We start from the raw sequence: 26,102 nt of genomic DNA on the forward strand, positions 1-26,102 counted from the left end.
TCTTTAAGTTTTCTGCCCCTTTCTCTCTTCTCTTTCTGGTACCCCTAAAATACTAACATTCTTTCAGTTGTTGCTGCCCAAGAGATCTCTTAACCCATCCTTATGTTTTATTTTTGTTCTTTTTGCTATTCACTTTGAGTGCTTTTCATTATGCTGCCATCAGATCACTGATACATTCTGCATCCAGTAACCTACTGTTAGTTCCCTCTTGAGTATTTTTTATTTCATTTATTATATCCTTCAGCTATGGTTCTTTTTAAATATATCTACTTCTTTTTGAAGTCTCATTGAGTTCTTCCACCCTCTCCCCAGTTGAGTGAGCATCTTTACTTTTTTTTTTCAGATTTTATTTATTTATTTATTTGAGAGAGAGGGAGAGAGAGCGAAAGAGAGAGAGAGAGACAGAGAGAGAGCAAGCAGAGGTAAGGGTAGCAGGAGAGAGACAAGCAGACTCCCTGCTCCACGAGAAGCGCAATGCAAGGCTCAGTCCTAGGGTCCTGAGATCATGACGAGCTGAAGTCAGATGCTTAACCAACTGAGCCACCCAGCACCCTCTTTACAATTATTATCTTAAACTATTCATCAGACATATTGCTTTCTTTGTTTCATTTAGTTTTCTGAAGTTTTGTCTTGTTCTTTCTTTTGGAGCATATTTTTCTCAGATCATTTTTGTGATCATTTTCTCTGAGCTCTCAATTCCATTCCACTAGTTATATGTTTGTATTTTTGTCCTTTTTCAAGATTGTTTTGACTATTCAGAATACTTTGAGGTTCTATCTGAATTCTAGGGAGGTTTCTTTCTAATTCTGCAAAAAAAATGACGTTGGAATTTTAATAAAAATAATACTGAATCTATAGATCATTTTGGGTAATATGTATATTTTAACAATATTGTCTTCTAAGGAAAAGTAACATACACAATATAAAATACCTATCATTTAATTCTCATAAAAGTTCAAGAAGTATTAAAAGTTCATGAAGCTGGGTAAGTCTACAAAAGATAAAACTTGCAATCATAAAATTGAAATATCATATCTAAGGTAACAAAGCTAGTATGTGATCAAAGCGAAATAAAATTTCAAGCATTTTATCTCAAAATTCTACTTTTTCCTCACAATGCCAAATTTCAAAAGTTACTGTCTGGAATCAGAGGAAAGTCCACAAAATGAATATAATTGTTGTAAATCTTTATCTACAAGAAAGAGAGAGTGAATTTTACATATAAAAATGGGACAACCTACTTAGCTTACTGGGCATTCTGAAACCTCTTCTGTTTGTGTATGATAAGTGATAAACAATCTAGCCCAATGGAAGAGCAAAGAAGGATCTTTGTAGAAATGTCACATAGCCAGCATACTCATCATGTTAATTAAGCACTTGTTCTAAAAACTTAGTTTGCTCTCTTCTACACCAGAAGAAAAGTTCCAGGACCATGCAGAGAATTTCTACTGCAATAATCAATTTGTGTCTCTCTGTCCCAGGGAAGCAATTCCTATGTGGCGACTTGATAAGTAAAAGATAAGAATATAAGACAGCACATTCAGAGCCACACCTCACCAACAGTCATATTGGAGGAACTGATTAAAAACTTCAATTAAAAAAAATCACTTAAGAAGTTATAAACACACAAATACTAAAAGCCTTTCTGCATCTAATTTAAAAGTCATCTTTCCAAATAAACTGAAGGAGAGCAGTCAATGTTGGATCTCAAAGTTGAGGTGAAGGACATATTTCATAAAGCAGTAAAAAATAGTTTGAAATTATGAGAGCATATGTGAGACTTGAATAAAGTTAGGAAATTAATAGTGAAATAGCAGAAGTTCAAGAAAGAGAAGAAATAATTGATCAAATAATAGAAATAAGTGGTCTGGAGATGAAAAAATAAAATGCCCCAATTTTCCAAATGAAATGTTCACTAATTTCCAGGCTGGATTGATGATGGCAAAATAATAATAATAATAACAGTAACAATAATAACAATAATAATATTTTAAAAGATTATACTTTTGTAGAATATAACAGACACTGCTGTAAATATTTTCCATATATTAATTTATCTAACACTTGCAGTAACCTCTAAGTTAGATATTATTTTAAGGTTGAGGTATCTATGGCACTGATATATCAAGTAACTCAATCAAGTGTCAGTGTCAGAGGCTATGTTCTTAACATTATACTGTCCTTTAAAAAAAAAATTGTATACTGACTTTTGAAGGACAACTATCCAAATCTGTGAACATATCAGAAATCCAAGGTTAAAGAGAATGTCTTTCAAACACTGAGGCAGGAAGAACCTCAAAAGGGAAAAACAGGTGGACATCATACTCTTAAGTATAACCCTATAAGCTAGAAGGTAGTAAAGAATATATTATCCACTTCATATATATTTTAAAAGTGTTTATTGAGGTTACACAAGAATTAAGAGTGTTTTGATAATCTGAGGCAAGTGGTCAAGAAAAGTCCAATAAACTAAATTGAAGTTGCACAAATGAAATAAGTAAGCAAAGATAAAAAGAAAAGTAAATACTCATGAATGGTACAATTTGCTACATATGTACTTAAATGTACACTTAAATATATAAAGATTAAGTGTTAAGTATCTTAAGATGCAAGGGACGAATTCCACAAAACCTTTACATAAGTCTTGAGAAATACTGTTAAAGCATTCTTAAGATTTCAGAGGGTAGGAAAAAGAGACTGGGAAGGTGAAAGGATGGATGGACGATAAGTCCTTTCTTGTGAAACAGACATGTTTGGAGTGGGAAAAAATGATTCATGCTGTTTTTCAAATAACAAAAAAAATAATTGTGAACCAGAAAAAGTCTAAAGATGGATTTGAAATTTACCATTTAATTTCCTTTTTAACAATACATGATGATATCCAAGAAACTAAAAGAAAAGGTATGAAGGGTATGTATATTTATGTTTTCTGGCATTGTGATGGTAGAGGGAAAGTAGTACCCTAATCAAATACCAGAAATATTAGATGGTAAAGTAGATTGTAGTAAAGTATCCAGACTGATACTGGATTTAGTAGAATAGAGAATCTGCAAATAGATCTTCATATATTTGAGAATTTAGTATTTACTAGTTAGAGTCAAAAGGATGGATTATTTAATAGGACTGTTAATTCAACTAGCTATTTATTTGTAAATACCATATAACAAAATGCCAAAATTAATTCTGAATGGATTTAATATTTGAAATACACAAAGTATTTTAAAATAGCAGAATTAAGCACTGAGTTTCAGAGACAAAAATAGAGGTGATGCCAACTAAGAGGACCCCATGTCTTTTCACTCAGCTTAGGAATGGATGTAACTGACAGTGACTCACAGGTTTAGTGATTCCACTTTATAGCATAAGCTGCTAAAAACGTATCTTTAATTACTTGTCTGAAGGTGGGAAATTGGGAATTGAACAGGAGATCAATGAACGAGTATTCTGTTTTGCTGTCTTCCTCTCCAGGGATGTTAGAAAAGCAAAAAACAAGAAGTTATTTTTATTGAGTTGTTTACTCTTGAGAGAACTGCTCAAGAGAAGAAGAGTTTGATTTTTGTGGTTAGTTTTATCTTGTTCTGAAGACAAAATGTAGGAACCCTAGGAAATAAAATATTTTTTAATGTCCAAGTCTTTCTGAAAAGTATAACGTTTACTTTAGTTTTTTTTCCTCCAAATGTATATGCTTAAATGAGCATTCCCACCCTACACCCACAATCAAATACCAGAAAAGTCATTTAAAAATCCATGAATCTCATTTATGTTTTAAGCATATTTGTATAATTTATATATGTGTGTATATAATGTATAATTATGTATGTGATTTTCCTGTTTGAGAAATGGATTTAAAAATAGAAATGCACAAGGGTGCCTGGGTGGCTCAGTTGGTTAAGTGTCTGCCTTCTGCTCAGGTCATGACCTGGGGTCCTGGGATTAAGCCCCATGTTGGACTCCCTGCTTGGCGGAGAGCCTGCTTCTCCCTCTCCCTCTGCCTGTCACTCCACTTGCTTGTGTGCTTTCTCTCTCTCTCTCTGTCTCTCTCTGTCAAGTGAATAAATGAAATCTTTAAAAATTAGAAATGCACACAAAATTTTCATTTCTTTAAATGATTGACAGTAAAGTATATGAAAATGAATAGGACTGGAAATTATAATTTTTAATGTTCATTAAAATAGGTTATGAATGCTTTCAAAATTCAGATATCTAATAAATATAGTAGGAACTATGTTACACACTTGACTCCTACTGACCTGGTCATTCTCCATGCCTTCTACACAATTATATAAAATATTTAATTCAATAGATTGAGATAAAGATTTCTCTCAACACTGCTCTGAAACTTATTTTTTTAATTTTTTTTTATTTTTATTTATTTATGATAGTCACACAGAGAGAGAGAGAGAGAGGCAGAGACACAGGCAGAGGGAGAAGCAGGCTCAATGCACCGGGAGCCCGATGTGGGATTTGATCCCAGGTCTCCAGGATCGCGCCCTGGGCCAAAGACAGGCGCTAAACCACTGCGCCACCCAGGGATCCCTGCTCTGAAACTTATATGAAAGGTTAAAAACTAAGTGTTAGTTGTAAAGAGAAGCCAATAATTAAAAGTTCAGATAATTCCAGAATTTTAACTTTGAAAAAGAATGTTTGAGTTACATTTTTTTCTTTATAAATAAAACTATAGATTATTTCTCTGGTTTAAAATATCACCATTTCCTCCTCTGTAAATATGCAAGAAACAGAGACATTATTTTCATCTGAAAAAAAATACAGAAGTCAGCATTTTGTGTGGCTCATCTTCCCTAGTCTCCGCTTTGCTCATCTTGGCCTCAGCATTCCACCACAGGCAAGCCACAGTGTCCCTTCTCTTGTAGTACCACCTAGAGGAAGGAAAAAAAAAAAAAAAAGATTGATAAGCAAGAAGTCTCTGTTTTGAAGATAAAATATTCTAGAATTCTGAATTTAGTGTTTAAAAATGAAAAAGCCGAAAGGGGGAAAAAAATCAGGCTAGCAAGTATTATTTAATGTTTATTTGTTTAACATTTCTCTTTTTTATTTTTTAAAGATTTATTTATTAGAGTGTGAAGGGAAGTAGGAGGTACAGAGGAGAGACAGTCTCTAGCACATTCCCCACTGAGCACAGAGCCCAATGAGTACTTAGTCTCACAACAATGAAATTATAACCTGAGCCAAATCAAAGGTTGGACACTTAACGAGCCAACCAAGTGCTCCATTTTACTTAATGTTTTGATTTTTTCTTTTTCTCATATACCAATTCAATGTAGGCATTTATTATGTCCTGTCCCAAGTTTGCCTATTCTTTTTAAGATGTCTTACCTGCTTTTTTTTTAATCCAGTGGTTGTACAAAATGTTTCCTGATGTGTTCTTTTGTTCTTCTTTTCATGTATGACTATCTAAATATTCTGCCTATTAATTCTCCTATATGGAGCTCTCTCAGAATGAGAATTTGGAAGAAGGTATCTGCCCTGTCTCTATTTTAATTAAATAAATTCTAACTGCTTCCTGGAATCCTCTACCATCATGGAATATTGCTTTTACTATTGGATAATGGACTCATTTTTCTTTTCTATTCTTCATTCAATCATTTAAATTCAGATTGATTTAATTTAATTTCATAGATTGAGATAAATCTATGAATTTTTTCTGTACTCTATATTAATCATTAAAATAGAAAATGAAATACATCTACCCTCCTACATGGACTCAGTTATATTCCTTTGACATTAATCACATTGTATATGTCAACAAACACATATCATGATCAGTATGTACTTTGTTGAGCTGTCTTTCATAGAGGTAATTATGAAATGGTGAAATTTAAATGAAGCATAGAAAATTTAAGTATCCAATGTGCAGAGCCTTTTGTCTCTATTGACTACCTCCTGTAGAGATAGAAAGATGTTTGTTCTGGTTTCTCCGGTACTCCTATTTCCAATTTGTATTCCCAATGATAGAGATAGTACAGGCATACTCAGCACTAATTACCAAATAAATTACATTAAGCAAATATTTACTGAGTGCTTTTTATGTGAGGAAAAATAACAGGGAAGATTTGTTTAAATGGGAGATATTTGCTTCATTCTTAATTTGACTAGGTCAGATCTCACCATGGGGGTATCATAAAAGCACCCAGGTGAGGATTTTACAAATTGGAAAAATCTGCATTATGAAGATGTGAATACTTTCCCTAGCTGATCTGCAGATTTAATTCAATCCTATTCAAAATTTCATAATGATAATAAAAACATTTCCTTGGTGGAAATTGATAAGTAGGTTCTAAGTTGTTTATGGACCACAAAGTTTCAAAGAATAGCCAAAGAAAATCTTAAAGAAATATCAAGCGAGAGGATTTACATAATGGGTTCAAAATTATAATAAAACTGTAACAATTTAGATAGTTTATTTTTTTATCTTTTTTCAATTAAGATAGTTTAGATGCAAAGATAGATAAATTGAAAAATAAAATAGAATTGAAACAAATGCTATGATAGCCCTAATTTAAGAAAAATTTCAATCCAGTGGAAATTGAGTTTTTTAGTTTGGATGAACATGGGAAAAATTATTAACCCTAAAGCATAACATACAACAAAAATAATATTGGTTGTAGGTCCATATTTGAAACAAATAATAGAGTTTTTAGAAGTAATGAAGACTGACTATTCAATGAGTTTGGTTTGGGTAATGTATTTTTGTGTTTTGTTTTTGTTTTTGTTTTTTAAGATTGTATTTATTTATTCATGAGAGACACACAGAGAGAGAGAGGCAGAGACACAGGTAGAGGGAGGAGCAGGCTACATGCAGTGAGCCTGATGTGGGACTCAATCCTAGGACTGCAAGATCACACCCTGAACCAAAGACAGACGCTCAACTGCTGAGCCACCCAGGGGGCGTCCGTGGGTAAATATATTTTGAAAAGGAAATATGCACATGCAAATATACTAATCATAAAAGAAATATTGATAAGTTGAACTTCATTAAAATTAAGTTTCTATACACCCCTGAAATTCACAATTAAAACACTGAAAATGCAGGGACCTGGAAGACTCAGTAGTTGAGTGTCTGCCTTTGGCTCAGGTCATGATCCAGGCCTCTGGGATTGAGTACTGCATTGGGCTCCCCATGGGGAGCCTGCTTCTCCCTTTGCCTCTGTCTGCCTCACTCTGTGTCTCTCATGAATACATAAATAAAATCTTTTTAAAAATTTTAAAAACACTGAAATGCAAAACCAGAGTGGGAGAAGATATTATATATGTTTGACAAAGAACACACTACCAACTTATATTAAAAGGAACTTGTACTACTTAATACATGAAAGCAGATAATAATTTTTTTTTTTAGATAATTTTTTTTTTAATATTTTATTTATTATTTATTTATTTAAGTCACAGACAGAGAGAGAGAGAGGCAGAGACACAGGCAGAGAGAGAAGCAGGCTCCATGCACCGGGAGCCCGATGTGGGATTCGATCCCGGGTCTCCAGGATCGCGCCCTGGGCCAAAGGCAGGCGCCAAACCGCTGCGCTACCCAGGGATCCCTAGATAATCATTTTTTAATGGAAGTGAGTTTTCAACAGATACTTTAAAAAAGGTATACAAGTGGCAAATTAACATTTGAAAATTGTTTAATATCATTAGTCCTCATGTGCATCCAAAATAATACCTGATACCTTTTTAATGTCGTAATTTATATACCTATTTTATTCTGAAAGCAAACATTTCTGGTTTAAGGCAGACTGTCATTACTTACAACAATAACCACATCAGTTCTCCACACTTTCTCCACTTCAGCACAATGCAAGGATAGACAGAGGATTATGTCTGTGCATACATTAAGAAGGTGTCATGAACAATAGGAGATGAGCCCCATAATTATCAGTCTGGCAGTGTAGATAGACTACATGATATCCCCTTCCTCTCCTGAGAAAAGGAGAATAATTTTTTTGTTTATATTTTTTCAGTCACTTGAAATGTAAGCACATGGTTCAACCAAACAAAAGCAAGCAGGATTAAAAGACGATTGACTCTATCATTAAATTATATCAATTCCCTTTGCTGAAGAAGCCCTGACCATAAACAAACAAACAATAAGAAAGGAAAATATTCACAGAGCACTGTTTCCTTGACAATGCCACAAAGAGATGTTGCTTCATTCATTAGAATAAATGAAATTATAAAAACAAAACAAAAACCCTGCTATTAATTAGTGTTACCAGGGATGTGGAACAACTGAAAATTTTATGCATTGCTGGCAGAACAAAACACAATCAATTTGGGGAACTCTTTGGCATTATCCACTAAAAATATTACAATGAAAAATGCGTAAATATGTTTATCAAAAACACGTACTAGAATCATTCATGTAAGCATCATTTACAATAGCCCAAAATTGAAAAGAGCCCAGGCAACAGTAAATTGAATAAATAAATTGTGGTATAGTTATACAATAGAATATTCTAAAATAATGCAAATGAATGAACAACATAAAGATAACAATATGCAGGAATCTCATAAACATTGTTTAGTGTGCAAGTACTTGAGAGCCAACATAATGGCAGTTTAGTGTGCCATTAATAGCTATACTAAAAACTAAGGATATTATTGTTTATAAAATGAAATATTATGGATTTGAGAATTATATACCTCATGTATTATCTTTGTATATACAAATGGGTAAGGGACAGGTAGAGAGAGACAGGTAGGGGGCAACATGACTAAGGTCATTCAGGGGGTTAAGGAACCAGGCTCACAGAAATCCCAGATGTAGGGGAAAAATGTTACAGAAAAGATATTAACAAGACAGAAGGAAACTTAACAAATCTACCTTGTTTGTTCTAGATATAGATATTTTTATAATATTTACAAATTCACCTTGTTTGTCTTCATTGTTATAGACAAATTTGCCAAGTTCTCTGGATACTTGTCTATGAAACAATGACCATAAAAGCCCTCCATGGCAACCCATTCAGGGCCTCTCTCACTCTCAAGAGCTATCCTTTCTGTTCTCACCTTCCCTTAATAAACTTCACTTCACCCTATTGTTGAGATTTATTTCTTGACTCTGCGAGAGAAGAACCCTGAAATCCTGCAACACAAAGATTGTGTTTAGAAAGATAGACACAGGAAACTATTAAAAAAGCAATATGGCACAGTGGTTAGAAATGGGGCCTTTATATGTTACTACAAGTTAGATGGAAAATGAAAGAAGCCTCCATCCTGGAAAAGTAACTTAGCAGAATAAAAATGGAATAATAAACATGAGTAGTCCAAAAGAATCCAAAAAGGAAAAAGAAAATAGACAAATGCAAAATTATCATTATCTTTATAATAAATGATAGTTTAATGATCCTCCATGTTTTGGTTTTCTTTTTTAGTGTGTGTGAAGATAGGGAGTCATTAAACTCACCATTAGGGGAACATTAGAGAAGTTTTAATTACTGAGAATTCTAAAATAAAAGTAAAAAGAATAAATTTCATTGTCTTTATGTCACAATTTTAAGGAATGAGTCTGCATATTCCATGTGAGTTTCAGGTTTCAAAATAATTCATAGAATAGAACATATTGACATAATAAGAATGGATTTAGAAACTGCTAGTTAGAAGTACAATTTTAGTAGCTGTAACAATTACATGACAAAGACAGAAGACTATGAAAAGAAAGATTCTATAACTGTAAAATAATCAAATGGATATTAAACAAAAAGGAGATCCACAATGAAGTTAAAGGCTTGAACCAGAAGATAAATCAGTATACTACATCCTTCACTGAGAAAGAGTTGAAGACAATGTCAACTGGACTAGTGAATTACTTAATTTAGATTCTGGTAAAACTCACTGATTCTATGCAGACCCTGTAAACTAATAGCAGTTTCATAAATGAAACATGATATAGCAATGATTTCTATTATATACTGTTGAGTAAAAAGATTCTTTAAGCTCTTCTTAAAAATGCTAATTGCAGGGATCCCTGGGTGGCTCAGCGGTTCAGTGCCTGCCTTTGGCCCAGGACCTGATCCTAGAGATCCGGGAAGGAGTCCCATGTCGGGCTCCTTGCGTGGAGCCTGCTTCTCCCTCTGCCTGTGTCTCTGCCTCTCTCTCTCTGTCTATCAAGAATAAATAAAAAAATCTTTAAAAAAACTGCTAAATGCAGAATAACTTCAAGGTAGATCTCTATCAAAGCATACTACTCCATATAACTTACTTTATCATGTCTACAATTAAAAAGGGAATAAAGCAAAAAGATAAAAATAAAAAAATAAAAGGAATAAAGCAAGACTAATAAAGGTAGTTAATGCCATTACCTTTATTATATGAGCCTTTCATATATGTAAAGATGGTATTATGTAAAAAACACAGATATTCTAAATTTAGAGGCTGGAAAAAATAATTCTCTCTTCATAAGAAAGCATAGAATGTAACAGTATCCCAGGAGAGGATATACTTTATCAGAAAAAGAATTCTCTGAACAAAATCTGCCCTCCATCAGGGGATAAAGATACCCCATTCTAAGACGTGAATTCACAAAAAGTTCCTAAAAATAGATTCTATGTTTTTTCACAGTAGAATTTAAAACATTCAGAGGAAACTCCTAATAGCTATGGTAGAGGTTACCAGTGCTCACTTCTTAAAGTAAAACTAAATTTTGGGGTCTCCTTGAGTCAAAGTGACTATGTAACTAGTTTTCACCAATGCAGGGAGTAGAGGTACCATTTCTAGGCTGAGGTGGGAATGTCTACTGAAAAGGGGGAAGGTCTTCTCCAATCTGGGTTTTATTTTGTTTTGTTTTGTTTTGTTTTGTTTTTTCAGTCTGCTAACTTAATGGAAAGGACATGAGGACCATTTAAAGGAAATGGAGCCTAGTTTCTGAGTTACTGCTTAAATTCCATTCATTCAGGAGAGCGACCCACTCAGAAATATCCCCTTAGGGTAGCTGCATGAAGAGAAAATACATTACATTTTGACATATTATGGCACTGAGTTTTTAGACTTTATCTATTATACCACCTGATGTTACTGTCACTGATAAGAAATTAATCTTTCCGTTTTTTTTTTTTTGGCTTTTTGTTTGGTTGGTTTTTTTAGTCCACCTCTCTATCTACATAAATAGCATGTGCAGATTATTTAATTTCTTTCCAAAACATTTGTGGATTTGCCTCATTATTGATAACCACACTCAATTAAAATAACTATTCTCTTGAGTATTTAATAGTGTGCAAGCCAACATATGTATTTTGATGAATAAATGGTTATTATATCAAGTCTCAGCTCTCAGTGTATTCACAGCCCAGTTGTGAAGAGGACAAAATATATAAGTAAATTTCATGACGAACTAAATTGCCAGTTGGCACAGATGTTTAGTTAATGTAAATTGGGAGCAGATTTCTAAATGGTGTCCCCTGGATATAAGGATGTCAGATCAGGGTATATGAAATTTGAAAAATGCTTATTTTACATATTAACATGGATTTGTAAATCCATAAAATTTGTCAAAATATGAAGCAGACAACTATAAAGTCTTTACTGAATTAGAATTCTGGCATTAGTTTGTATATGTGTCATAAATATCTATTATTTATGTTAAATTGGATAATAATTCATTTAGGGTCCTTATTATTTGCAAGGTTATTTTTATATTTGAAATTATATAAATTTATATTTGTATTTATATTCCCCCCAAAAAACTTAAGGAATAATAATTATAATAATGGAAACAATGAGATTTAACAAAAAAAAGACAAATTCAGTTGCACATAAATACATAAATAATTTATAAATTTTCATTTGTTTAATTAAATTTTACCAATATAATAGGTAATTTTTTCTTGGTTTAATGCTGTCTTAATTTTTTCAAGAGAAATTAAAGCTATTTAAAGAGACTGATGAACTTGCTGGAAAATGAAACTTACAGATAATTTACAAAATTAGTAGTCCAAAATTAGGAAAACAATACAGTTAGGTACCAATACAATGCAGTATATTCCCACATAAAATCTGTTAAGCAATTATTTGCTGGCAATAAAGATCCTTAAATTTCAGTTAACTCATTATCTTTTACTGGTAATGCTAAAGTATTGTTCCCCTGATATTTAAGCTTTGTTTTTTAAAATATTTACAATTAAAATCCTGGATGATTTTGTACATGCCATAAACTATTGAAATTTTTAAATATTCTTAGTTTCTAGAAAATATATATTTAAATAAAGATCATCTTCATGACTCAAATTTGAAGGCAAACTTTATATTTCATTAAATATTTCTATTTAACAAAACTGGTTTTAGGAAGAGGTCTCATAGCACACACTGTTTTTAGAAATTTGTTGAAGGGCGTTTTCCAATTGAGCTTTAGAAATTGCAAATATAATTGCAATATAAGTTTAAGTTCTACATTTGCTTTCGTTGACTACAGAATTCTGATACCACAATTGTATTGCAAACTTAAAAAAAAAATTAGCTCCTGAAAGTAATTTTATCTGAATTAATTTTATGTTTTGGACTTTGATAGAATATCATTATTATATATTTTTTCATATTAAATTATTTACGACTTTTCTCAGAAATTCTCAGTAGTAAAAATTTTAGATGTCCTTTGATTTGTTCTGAAAGTCTAAAAATAAAGTTGATTAACCGAAAGCTATAGTTATATTTAGAAACTAATATGGAAGTCAACATTTCAAGTATATAATTAAATTTAAAAAGACATTAGATACCACTCTATTAGCTATTAGTTTATTGGATGAAAGTTGTCCATTTGTGTTTCTGTGGCTTATTTGCTTTTGTTTCTATGAGTTGGAATATACTTAACAGTGGTGTACCAGAATATAGAATAACAAGAGACATGGGATTTTTTTCTAGGATGATTCAAATTGAAGATGTTCTTACAAAATGTCATTGTCCATTTTGTAAAATGGAGAGCATCTAAAAATTTTTTTAGGATTCTATTTTCTTGAAATATATTAATTTAAAAGGAATTCAGATTAAATATATAACTTTAAATTCTAAATTTTTTAAAGATTTTTCTTCAATAAAACTTATAGAAATGGAGGCTAAATGTATAAATGTGTTTGAAATAATGCTACATAAATTTAATGGATTACTTATTTTCTAGCAATTTAAAAGTGATGTTAAAAACCTATTTTGAAAATTCCTGTCAGTTTACTGCTTAAGAATCACGTATTTCAAAATCTGGAAAGTGCCATGGTATTTATTTAGGAAACTGTTTTCAAGAGGAAACCTGGATAAACAGCAATGTGCAGCATACAGCCAGGGGCAGGAAGTGCAGAAAGAGTTCATCTGGTCAAGATGTTCAGCTATTTTTTACTTGTCTGACTATTGATATATAAACTTTTCTGAGCTTTTGCTCTCTTATCTGTCGAGTGAGAAATCAGAATTATATTATCTATAAGGTTGTTATTATGGCTTGATTCTCCTACATGAAAATTATCTTATCAATACTATTTTTCTCTCTTGGAGCAATCTCCGTACTTGTGGACATAGCAGTATATAGTTTATAGTGTAACTATATTATATGTGTGTGTATATATAGTTCCTATAAATAGAACCCAGGTCTGTAGGTCAAGAATGGGCCAAGCATAACTAGATTCTCTGCTAAGGTTCCCACAAGGCTGTAATCTAGCTAAATTTGAGACATACTATGGTTCTCATCTACAGCTTGGGATTTGTTTCCAAGCTCATTTACATTGTTGGCAGAATTGTTTCTTGTAGTTCTGGAATGAGGCCCCTGTTTCTTTGCCCGCTCTCTGCCCAGGGCTGTGTTCGACTCTCAGAGGCCATCTACATCCTCTCTCTTAAAAGCTAGCATTAGAAAATCTCCCTCACATCCAATCTGTCACATATAGAATCTCTCTGACTTTGGATCTTTCACCAGGAAGAGTTCACACCCATATGAGAGCTCACCTGGTTAAGTGAAGCTCACCAATGATCATCTTCCCATCGTAAGATCAACTAATTTGAACAGTATGATACAATTCTAACTTCATAAATCATGCATTTGAATGACTTCATCAGAAACAAAAATATCTCCAAATTATACCTTTAAAAAAATAAAAGATCAACTAATTTGAGATCTTAATTATACCTACAAAATATCATCATAGCACACAGTTACTGGTCATTGAATAACCGGTAAAAAGTATGTGTTCTCTGGTCAGATGGGAATTTGGGGACACATCTTAGTATCCTGTCTACCATAAGCAGTGAATAAGTTAATCACAATCTATCATAATGTATGCAACCAAGTCTGAGGGAAAAGGCACAAATAATGAGTTTTAATGTATGCATAATAAGTGTTATATAGAAGTGCAGGTTACTTAGAATGCAGTTTACCAATATCATATTTTTTAAATTTAAATTCATTTAGTTAATATCATTAATTAGACATTAAAATTGAACTATCCATTTGAACTCAAAGCATGACCGCTCTTTAGTTTCAATTCAATATTTCTTGCACAGATTTTACATGGTACTTGGATATTGTACTGGCTATTATCCATTTGTCCCTTCAAATCTACCTCCTTCTGTTTGCTTCATGCTTTGCCCACCCCCTCAAGCCTGCCCCCCAAGGAAGTGTAAATTTAGGTGATAAAGTTTTGGAATATAGGTGAGGTTTGGTGGGGTGAGGTCCAGAGATGACGACCAAGAAAGAATTCTTGAGATGTCTTTGGTGCAAAATGGTGGTTTTATTAAAGCACAGGGACAGGACCCATGGGCAGGAAGAAGTGGTGCTCCTGGCCTGTGAGGAGTGGCTGATTAGATACCTGCTAGTGGGGAGGGGTTTGAAGATAGCATGGTCTCTAAGGAATTTTTGAAGCAAGGTTTCCAGGACCTTGAGGGGGCTAGCTATTGTTGGGGAAAAGGTCACTTATTACCATCTAATAAAACCTGAGTCATGAGACCCTTGAGATGTATAACGGTGGGCCCTGTGCTTGGAGGATGATTGCCAACATGTACTTTGGGGGTTAAGAGATAAGAAAATTTCTAAAGGAATTTTTACACATTAAAGTAGACTTACAGGATCCTGGGGGTTGGGCTAAAACTGACTTTTGCCCTTAGCAAAGTATTTACATTGAGGCAGTTTAATCTATAGAGGAAGGTCACTGCCTGTTTCAAGGACTTGTCAATGTGTTTTGTCCTCAGCTAGCCCTCTGTTCCTCCATCATAGGCACTGTTTCTTTCTTTTTTTTTTTTTTTTAATTTTATTTGTTCATGAGAGACAAAGAGAGAGAGAGAGAGAGGGTGAGTCACAGGCAGAGGGAAAAGCAGGCTCCATGCAGGGAGCCCAACGTGGGACTCGATCCTGGGACTCCAGGATCAGGCCCTGGGTTGACATAGGGACTGTTTCAACTGGGTTCAATACCCTTTGCCTTCTAGTTGACACCAGCAAGGGATCCGAAATGGGAAAACAGTGATGTTGGGGTATTTATCTTCCCTGAGCTAACCTGTAGATTGACAGAGTTCCTGTCTATTGCAGATGACAACCATTCCTCATTCTCCCTTCCTGCTTCTTCCTGTTTGGTTGGGTGGAGGAGACATGTAAACATAAAACCACAAGGATATGGTGAGAGAGCAAGCCCTTAAGGGTGAGAGAGTAAAAAGATGGAAATGGCCTGAATTCCCAGTGACAACCTTGAGCCACCATACCAACCCTGAACTTTATGAAACAAATAAAATTCTATGAGAAGTATATTTTTGTTTTCAGCTGGCAGATGAATGTAATTTTGACTAATATATCCATTAGTATATTCACCTACTCTGTTGTTCTCATGCATCCTTCCATACAACAATGTCATCTGCAGTTTAAGCCAGGAAATATGTGTTGGTGGAATGCTTACTACGTCACCTGACCATGATCAGAGCTCAGGCAGATACAGGTCTGCAATTCCCAAGAAGTTCTTGAACACGCAAGGTGAAGTTTTTCTTTAACAGGCACAGTCCTCTAATTTCTTATTTCCAGTAGAAACCCATCAAGACTCCTATCCAGACTTTCTCATCATACCTTGCCAGAGTTTCATGTTCCTCAGTCCATGGTTTCTAATTATTTTGTGGGATATAAGACTGTAAAAATCTGGGTAAGGTGGCAAGTTCAGTGCACTTTTACAAGATTTGTGTGCAGTTCAGCATTCATGGGAGTCTTAATACAATCTTATTAAATCATCCATTTTTTTGGTTGGGTTGTTTCACCTCACAACTTCACACTTCTGGTGGCAAGAAAGCAAACCGTTGCATCTACCTGTCTTGATTTGTGTTCCATATTATTTTGTCCTCAATCTGCTTTTTTAACTTACTATATTTTTACCAAATATTTCTGTGGATATTTTTCTCTGTTACATGGTTAATATACCTTCTGATTCTTCTCTGATAAGTACTAGTCATTTCACATTTTATGTGTGTCATGTTAATAGCTGATCCCCTTAATGACATTTTGAAAATTAGATAAACAGAAACTGTGTGTGTGTGTGTGTGTGTGTGTGTTTCCAGGAAACTCTTATTTCTTTATTCACAATTGGAGTCATATGAGCAATCAGAAATGTTGATAAGACATCTGCCTTTATACTGGTCTTAATTTAGCTCATGCAGACATGAAGTAGTTAACCCTGAGAATATTTTCAGCATATTAGGACAGGAATGGACTGGAGGGATAGCAAGGAAAAACAATGAGATGATAGTAACTTTTATTTTAATAACATATAAGGGGAAGAGTCTCATCATACATAATATCTGATAATAGTTGATATTTGGTAGAGAAGAAGCAGATTTGGTGAGGCAAAGATATTTTGAAATTAGAAGACTAGATCACAAGGCAGCATGATACTTTTTTAATGGGATATTCTTTCACATAACATTGATATGATTTTGATTTCTGAGGCTGAGCTTTGCTACAGACCATTAGATTTTGACTGTGAGCTACTGAGATGAGATGTCAGCAAAAAATAAAATAAAACATTAAAAAAATTTAAAACAGCAAACAAAATTTAATGTGAGAAATTAAAATGGTCAGCTTGTTGAACTTGGCTACGTCTTATTAATATTAAGAAAAACCAAATCTGTTGCTGAAATGATAAATACTAGAAAATGTTTTTATATGTTCATTTTCTGTCTTATTAAGGTAAACAATTAAAACTGAAATTGCATTACCAGTATTAATGTCATTACAGTGATATTTCATAGATACTATTTGCTATAGTGTTGAGACATTAGAGTGATAAAAGGAAGCAATACACATTTTATGCTTTTGTGTAATAAAGACTTTTCGTGCTTCTCTTCAAAGTTTGAGATCATTCTTACTAACAAAATTAAATAAAATGATGATTTTAGGAATTCTTTGTCACTATTGCTATGCTTTTTCTGGTTTATATGTACTTTTCAAAGGTTTATGTAAGGACAATAAATTTCTAGAGCTTAGATTTACTTCTCTTTATCTTTATCTCCAAATGCAAGAAAGTGCCATTTGTCATATTTCTGAATAATTTTCAGAGGAATATGATACTAACATCAAGTTTGCCCTCATTTGGGGCTTCTGATTCATAAGTGGTAGCATGCATTTATATCGTTGAATGCCAGAAATGAGGATGAAAAAGAGAGAGAAGTAAATTGGAAATGATGCCATGGTGGCTGGTGGATCAGACAGGATTTGGTGATGAGATCATAAAGTAAATCCTGAGATATAAACTGTAACCTCATACCTGCACAAAGCCTGGAGATGAAACTGAGCCACCTAAACTCACCATACCACCTTCCCTAATGGATGTAAAGCAGTGGGGTAAATGCTTAAATACAACACAGGTATAAACAACAATTAGGGTAGTAGTATGCTTTCTATCTTTCTGCCTATATATGTTTATCAGTAACCAAAAACATGCCCAAGATAAACAAAGCTCATGTTTAGGTGGCTGATGGAATTGAATCTATTTGATCCTATCTCTCCCTCTACCCAAACTAAGATGTGGCCTTGAGGTCTAGGATTTTTACTAGTTGTGTTTATGGTGGTCACTTCAGTGACTTACACAGAAAAGTTGTTAATAAATATTTGCTAAGTGATTAAGGTTTTCTTTTCACTTTTTTTCATGTAGGCAAGTTATCTACAAAAAGACAAATATCTATACCTACTAAAAAAGACTTGCAGGAATAGCATCAGGCCATGTAGACAAATTACAGATGCCACAAATTTCTTATCAAATTTTATTATGTTTAAAATCTTTTTTATGTCAAAATGAGGAAGCAGTAGATTTCATATGCAAAATTTAATTTGCATATTACTCTAAAAGATAAGTAAAAATTTTCAAAATTAGAGATTTTATTGAAAGAACTACATAGATCCATTAATGATTCTTTTTTTTTTTAATTTTTATTTATTCATGATAGTTACAGAGAGAGAGAGAGGCAGAGACACAGGCAGAGGGAGAAGCAGGCTCCATGCACCGGGAGCCCGATGTGGGATTCGATCCCGGGTCTCCAGGATTGCGCCCTGGGCCAAAGGCAGGCGCCAAACCACTGCGCCACCCAGGGATCCCCCATTAATGATTCTTAAGAAAAATTATTTCCTTCCTGAGGAAAATTTTTTCTAGTTATATATTTTTTCTACATATAGCATTCTTATTTGCCAATTCATTCTAGACCCATATCTCTCTGTTAATAACAGTAATACTACTAATAATATATAGTGAGGTTAACATATAATTCTTCTTTAAATAAAAACCTCAAATAGATACTATTAGATATTTTTCTCTCATTTGATTATCTCTCCCTTTTTAAAATGATTTGTAAATATTTAATATGTTTAAAATTCCAAGGAAAATTACACAAAATATAAGAATTTTAACTATTGTATTGATTCAAAAACTTCATTCAATTTGGAAATAATGCATGAAGAAGAAATAAACTATGAGAAGAAAATTTATTTTTATTAAATCATTTTATATTTGCTTTGCTCATTTAGACATGTAGATCTTTTGACAGTATTTCTATTACAGAAGTTCACAACCCTTGCGCATGTATCTGAATGTTATTTTTGTTCTTGCTAAAAATTCCAGAAATAACACAGCTGGAAGAATTGCTGTCTGATTGGAGCATAAATAGATGCTGTTAATTCAGATGATAATACTATGATTTAAATACACCTTAAGACTTACCTCAGAGTAATTACTGTTATGTCTGACGTATGCTTACCTATTCTCAGTAAAACACTTCAAAGATGTTAATTTTAACTATTAAACAATCCTCGTTATGTCTAAGAGTACAATATCCTTCACCTGTGCCTGAGATTCCTACAACCATTAATTTTAGTACTAATTAGTTACTTGCATGGTTTATGCATTAATAATGTCCATGGTTTTTCACATATATTTTCCATGACTGCAACACCTGGCTCATAGCCATTGAAGTCAAAATTCCTTTTATCATATAGTGTCACTGCCTTTTTCTTTTCTTTTTCTTATAAATTTTATTTATTTATTTATGAGAGACACAGAGAGAAGGCAGAGACACAAGCAGAGGGAGAAGCAGGCTCCATGCAGGGAGCCAGATGCGGGACTCTATCCAGGGACTCCAGGATCATGCCCTGGGTCAAAGGCAGACACTTACCCCTGAGCCACCCAGGTGACCCACTGCCTTTTTCTTTATTTGAATAAGATAACACTTTTCCCAATTAAAAAGTAAGAACTGACAATACTAAAAAAAATACATTTTAATTCAAAATTGTTTTAGCAAATGAAATGTTAACATATTCTCATCTCCCTTGTTCTCTCTCCTGCTCTGTCTCCCACTCTCTCCCTGTTTTCTGATCTCTTTACATATGATAATACTAGCATGTGGAACCTTTTTTGTTTATGTTATGAAATAAATTTCATGTCCTATGCAATGAATTTAATTAGAAAGAGTAATTCAAAATTTAATGAGTAGGCAATTTACCTAATACGATATTTCATCAAATGTTACAAAGACATCATATTATGACTTCAGTCATTATGACAGGGTCAACCTTTCTGATAGACTGTATTAGTTGTTCAAGAAATAATACTTTGGCAAATAAGGTAATATAAAATGGTTATTGGTAAAAATTTGTCCTGAGGGGGATGGAGCTTTAATTCTCTCTGTTTCAATCTATCATAATTATGAGGTGAGGGTATACATATTTCCTAGCAACAGCTTATTCTGACTGCAGTAGGACTTTGGAAATGTCATTTAATCTATCAGTCCTTTCTTCCTATGAGTATATATGAAGTTGAATGCTATGGTTTATATTATTGTTTGGTTAGAAGAGCAATTAGGCTAAAAGAAATGACACTACTGGTAGAAAATAAATTCATAAAGGGATAATAACCAAATACAAAAAATTGTTACTATATAACAGAGAAAAGATTAGTGGATATAATCTTCTGGCTCTTGGACTTCCTACTTCTATTTTATTTTTCATTGGTTTAAGGAGTTTTCTCTATATACTCTTCTCTTTTGCATTTAATATTTTTAATTTCTCTAGGAAAATATCTCTATTTTACATATGTATTGCCTGAGTCTGTAAGTTTTAGAGTTCAGTGGGAGAAATGAAAAATGAAACCAGCAGTAAAAAGAAATCAACTTAAATGCTAATTATTCTTTTAAATGTTATATATGTTATATATTTAACATTATATATTTAACATTCTTTTAAATGTTATATATGTTATAAATGTTATAAATGTTATATATTTATAACATCCCAGGCTTGGGATGCCTGGGTGGCTCAGCGGTTGAGCCTCTGCCTTTGGCTCAAGGCATGATCCCTGTCCTAGAACAGAGTCCCCCATTGGGGTCCCTGCAGGGAACCTGCTTCTCCCTCTGCCTGTATCTCTACCTCTCTCTGTCTCTCATGAATAAATTAATAAAATCTTTAAAATATACATAAATAAATGTTATATAGCTTGAGAATCCACAAAAATCTACTGTAGAAGGTTAAATTAATATAGCAGACAGGATTGAGAAAAGCATATTAGAGTAAAAAAGAAAGTTTATTTTCTGGAGCAAAGTTTCAAAAATATGTTCTTCGTCTATAATGTAAATGGTATATAAAACAATGTTCTCACCAAAGGAAAATTTCATGGCAGTTTCATATATTTTAGAGAAATCTTTCTAGCTCTAATATTTAGCAATTATTAATAACCATAGTCTGGTAATACATTTTTCCTAAGGCTTTCAGAATTGAATCCCCAATAAATTTTATCAACATATTAATAATAATTCTATTAGAAATGATACTATAATATCAGTATATTATACATTTCTAGTCACATACGAACATAGGTAGTTTGCAATTTCAGTGAATTGTAAAAGGTGGACTTTCATCTTTCAGAGAACAGGAAGTAAAAACTGAACAAACGTGAAGTTTTTGTGTTGAAATAAGCTATGTCATGTATTCTTATATAATGTAAATTCTGATTGTTTTAATCAGGTCTATAATATTACCAATGTTCAGACTTAGTTTCATCAAGAAGTCTTTTTTTTTTCTTTTTAAAACCAATTTAAATATTCCTTTTACCATGATGATGTTTAAATAAATGTATTAGTAAATTTCTTTGTTTTAGTGAATATTACTAATTTCTAAAACTAGGCTTTATAAAAGAAGGCATAGGTTTAAAAACTAATAAAAATAAAAAGGCATAAGTTTAAATTTTCCAACATTTAAAACTTTGTATTTGAGTTGAACATTTTAAAATTGAGGACACATTTTAAAATAATTATATTGCTCATTAATACAAAACAAAACACTGCATTTCCTCTATAGCTCTTTAAATTTGTTCATACCAAAAAATACATGTAACTGTTCTCAACAGAAAATAATACAACTGAATATCACAAAGGTAAAACGATATGGTGCTTGGAAACAAATCACCTCACAGATAATGAAGTAATAAAGCTTTTTATTGTAGTTTTTACCAAGCATGTGGAGTAATTTTACTATTACTAAAATATAAATTAAGTATATGACAAGTTAAAAAGTCTGGTCAATACCCTAAAATTGCATTAGATTCCCAAAGGTGGTTGTTTTTTTGTTTTAGTTTTTGTTTTTGTTTTGCTTCAAAATGTAGAACTTGAAACAACTATCTCTTATGCATTAAAGAAACCAAAAAGTCGGACACCTCATTGGCTCAGTTAGTAAGTTTCTACCTTTGGCTCAGGTCATGATCCCAATTCCTAGAATTGAGTTCTACCTTGGGCTTCCTGCTCAGTGGGGAGCCTCCTTCTCCTTCTGCCTTTCACCTGCTTGTGCACTCTCTCTCTCTGGCTCTCTCTCTCTCAAATAAATAAATAAAATCTTTTAAAAACTAAACCAAGAAATCAAATTTTACTACTTTATTTTTAAATGATTGAACTACATTTTTTTTATAGTTCAAGACATAACACACTTTTAAAAATATACTGGGAGCAATCTGATCTAATATTACTTTAATATGTATTAAAATGTACATACATGTGTCCCTGGGTGTCTCAGTGGTTTAGTGCCTGCCTTCGGCCCAGGGCCTGATCCTGGAGTCCTGGGATTGAATCCCACGTTGGGCTCCCTGCATGGAGTCTGTTTCTTCCTCTGCCTGTGTCTCTGCCTCTCTCTCTCTCTCTCTCTCTGGGTCTCTCATGAATAAAATAAATAAATAAATAAATAAATAAATAAATAAATAAATAAATAATAAATAAACAAATACATAAACAAATACATAAAAAATGAATAAACTATTAAAAAATAAAATGTATACTCTGCTGTATATACTTATTACTTCATACTCAGAAGCAATTAGTCTTAAATGTCTTATTACAAATTACTTGAAAACTTCAAAAGGAAATATAGTAATAATGCAGTTGAGACAACACTTCTGCTAATGGATGAAGATTAACAAAGCAAATAATGGGCATACAGGTATACAAGATTGAAAATATGATACTTGGTGAAGGAATAATACATTTTATATTATAGCCAAAAAATATATAACCTGAACCAAACTGAGAAAGAAAGTCAATAAATAACTAATGCCTAATTAAAATAGCTGGTAGAGCTAATGCTAAGAAAGACATTGAAAGACCGAGGAAAGCTTCCAAAGTAAAGAAAGCTAACTGAATGAAAAGAAAAAAAAGTGGAAATTTTTTTCTCCTGAGTCCTTTATAGAAAAAGAAGCAAACAAAATCCTTTGTGGGATATTATTGTGAAATGTAATGAATTTAAATATACAATGCAAGTAAAGGTGTTGTGTGAATGTTAAATTTTCTAAACATGTTAACTATAGCACTGTTGTTTTAGCATGTTATTTATGCATGAATACTGTATCACTAAAATATTTGGTTCTTAAGAAATAAACAAAATATTAAGGGGTAAAGGAGAATATCATAACTTGTTGAGCCTGGGCAAAGAGTACATAGAATTATTTTGTATATTTTTTCAACTTCTTTGAAAGCTGGGAAATTTTCTTTAATTGAGGTTTAATTAAGGTACAATAATATATTTATTTTAGGTGGCAACATATTGATTTAATAATTCTATACATTTCTCAATTCTCACCATGATTTGTAGGCACCATCTGTCACCATACATTATGATAATATTATCAATTTTATATGCTGTGCCTTTCATTTCTGTGATATATTTATTTCATAACTTGAAGTTTATTCCTCTTAATCCCTTTTAGCTATTTCACAGCCACCTCCCAATAAGTCTCTGGCAACTACCAGTTCTGTATATTTAAGAGTCTACATTTTGTGTATTTGTTTTGTTTTTTAGATTCTATATATAAGTGAAGACATGGGGTCTTTGTCATTCTCTTTCTGACTTATTTCACTTACTATAATACCGTCTAGGTCCATTCATTGCTACTGCAATGGCAAGATCTCATTATTTTTTATGGCTGAGTAATGTTTCATTGTGTTCCTGTGTGTATGTGTATGTGTATACACAATTATTCTTTATTCATTAATCTATGAATGGTTGTTGAGTTGCTTCTATATCTTCACTATTGTAAATAATGCTGCAAATAAACAGAGGTACATATGTCCTTTTGAATTGGTATTTTTGTTTTCTTTGTAGTGGAATTACTAAATCGTTCAGCATTTCTATTTTTACTTTTTGAGAAAACTCCTCAAAATGATTTCCACAGTTTTGCCATTTTAAATTCCCACAAATGGTACATGAGGGTTACTTTTTCTCTACATCTTCATCAATACTTCTTATGTCTTGGTTTCTTGATTCTAATCATTCTGACAGATGTAAGGTAATAATCTCATTTTGGTTTTCACTACATTTCCCTGATGACTAGTAACATTCAGCATATTTTCATGTGTCTGTTGGCCCTCTGTCTATCTTTGGAAAGAATGTCTATTTGGGTCCTCTGTCCATTTTTAATTGGACTATTTGTTTTCTAGTGTTGAGTTGTAGAAGTTCTTTGTATGTTTTTAATATTAACCCCTTATCAGATATATCATTGTTAATATCTTCTCACATTCAGTAGGTTGACTTTTCATTTTGTTGGTTTCTTCTGCTGAGCTAAAATTTTTTTAGGCATAGTCTCAATAATTTGTTTTTGCTTTTGTTTCCTTTCCCTGAGAAGACATTTCTAGAAAAATGTTGGTAAGGCTGATGTCAAAGAGATTACTGCTTATGTTTTCTTCTGTAAGTTTTATGGTTTTAGGTCTTATATTTAGGTCTTCAATCCATTTTCTGTTTATTTTTGTGTAGCTGTAAAAAAACTGTTCCAGTTTTACTTTTTTGCATATTATCTCAGAATCATTTATTGAGAAGACCTTTTCCTTTTGTATAGTTTTACCTCCTTTGTTGAAGATTAATTGACCATATAAGTGTGGGTTTCTTTGGGTGCTCTTTATTCTGTTCCATTATTCGATATGTCTTTTTCTATGCCAGTACTATGCTGTTTTGATTATTACAATTTTATAGTATGTTATGAAATCTTGGATTGTGATACCTCTAGATTTGTTATTTCTCAAAATTGCTTTGGCTATCTGGGGTCTTTTGTGGTTCCATAGAAATTTCAGTATTATTTGTTCTACTTTTGTGAAAAATGTTGTTGGTATTTTGATAAGGATTGTCAAACCATAGATTGTTTTGAGCAGTACAGACATTTTAACAATATTAATTCTTCCAATCCATGAATGTGGAGTACCTCTCATGCATTCATGTCATCCTCAATTTCTCTTGTCAGTGTTACATAGTTTTCAGGGTATGTCTTCTACCATGTAGTTGTTTATTTCTCGGCATTTTATTCTTATGTGTGTGTGTGTGTGTGTGTGTATACACATTATATTTGTGCAAATATAAATGGGATTGTTTTCTTAATATCTCTTTCTGCTACTTTGCTATTAGTGAATAGAAATGCAACATATTTCTGTGCTTTAATTCTGTACCCTACAATTTTATTAAATTTATTCATCAGTTCTACTAGTTTTTTGATGGTCTTTAGATATCATCTGCAGATAGTGACAGCTTTCTCTTTGCTTCCCAGTTTAGATGACTTATTTCTTTTTCTTTTTATTTCTTTGTCTTTTTATTTCTTTTTCTTTTCTGAATATCATGGTTAGGACTCCCAGAACTATGTTGAACGAAAGTGGTAAGAGTGAACATCCTTGTCTTGTTCCTGAAATTAGAAGAAAATCTTTCATATTTTCACCACTGAGTATGATTTTAGCTGGGGCTTTTCATATATGACCTTTATTATATTGAGGCATGTTTACTCTAAAAGTATTTTGCTGGGTGTTTTTATCATGAGTGAATGTTGTATTTTGTCAAATGCTTTTTCTGTATCTATCAAAATGATCATATGGTTTTTGTCTTCTCTCCTTTGTTATTGTAGTGTATCATATTGATTGATTTGAAGATATTGAGCCACCCTTGCATCCCTGGAATAAATCTTCCTTGATATGGTGAGTGATTTTTTTAAAATGGATTTTTGCATTCAGTTTGCTAATATTTTGTTTAAAAATTTTGCATCTATGATCATAGTTGCGGGCAACCTAAACATTGGTGGTCAAGGCTGGCAGTCAGACCAAGTATTCATAATTAGCCTCTTTGTCATGGTTGTGGGCACCCTAAACCACAGGGCTTC

The 26,102-nt window shown here is 32.6% G+C and overlaps 1 long non-coding RNA gene across 5 annotated transcripts in view; it reads left to right on the forward strand.

Annotated features, from left to right (window-relative positions):
• The window catches only part of LOC112645897 (uncharacterized), a 120,255-nt gene that overhangs the window by 86,011 nt on the left and 8,142 nt on the right, over nucleotides 1-26,102 (forward strand). For all 5 annotated transcript variants that reach the window (XR_007408206.1, XR_007408208.1, XR_007408205.1 and 2 more), the window contains one exon: nucleotides 25,851-25,920. This is a non-coding gene — a long non-coding RNA (uncharacterized LOC112645897). The remainder of the gene's footprint in view (nucleotides 1-25,850; nucleotides 25,921-26,102) is intronic.

This window comes from Canis lupus, chromosome 34, assembly GCF_003254725.2.
Source record: "Canis lupus dingo isolate Sandy chromosome 34, ASM325472v2, whole genome shotgun sequence".
Taxonomy (NCBI): Eukaryota; Metazoa; Chordata; class Mammalia; order Carnivora; family Canidae; genus Canis; species Canis lupus.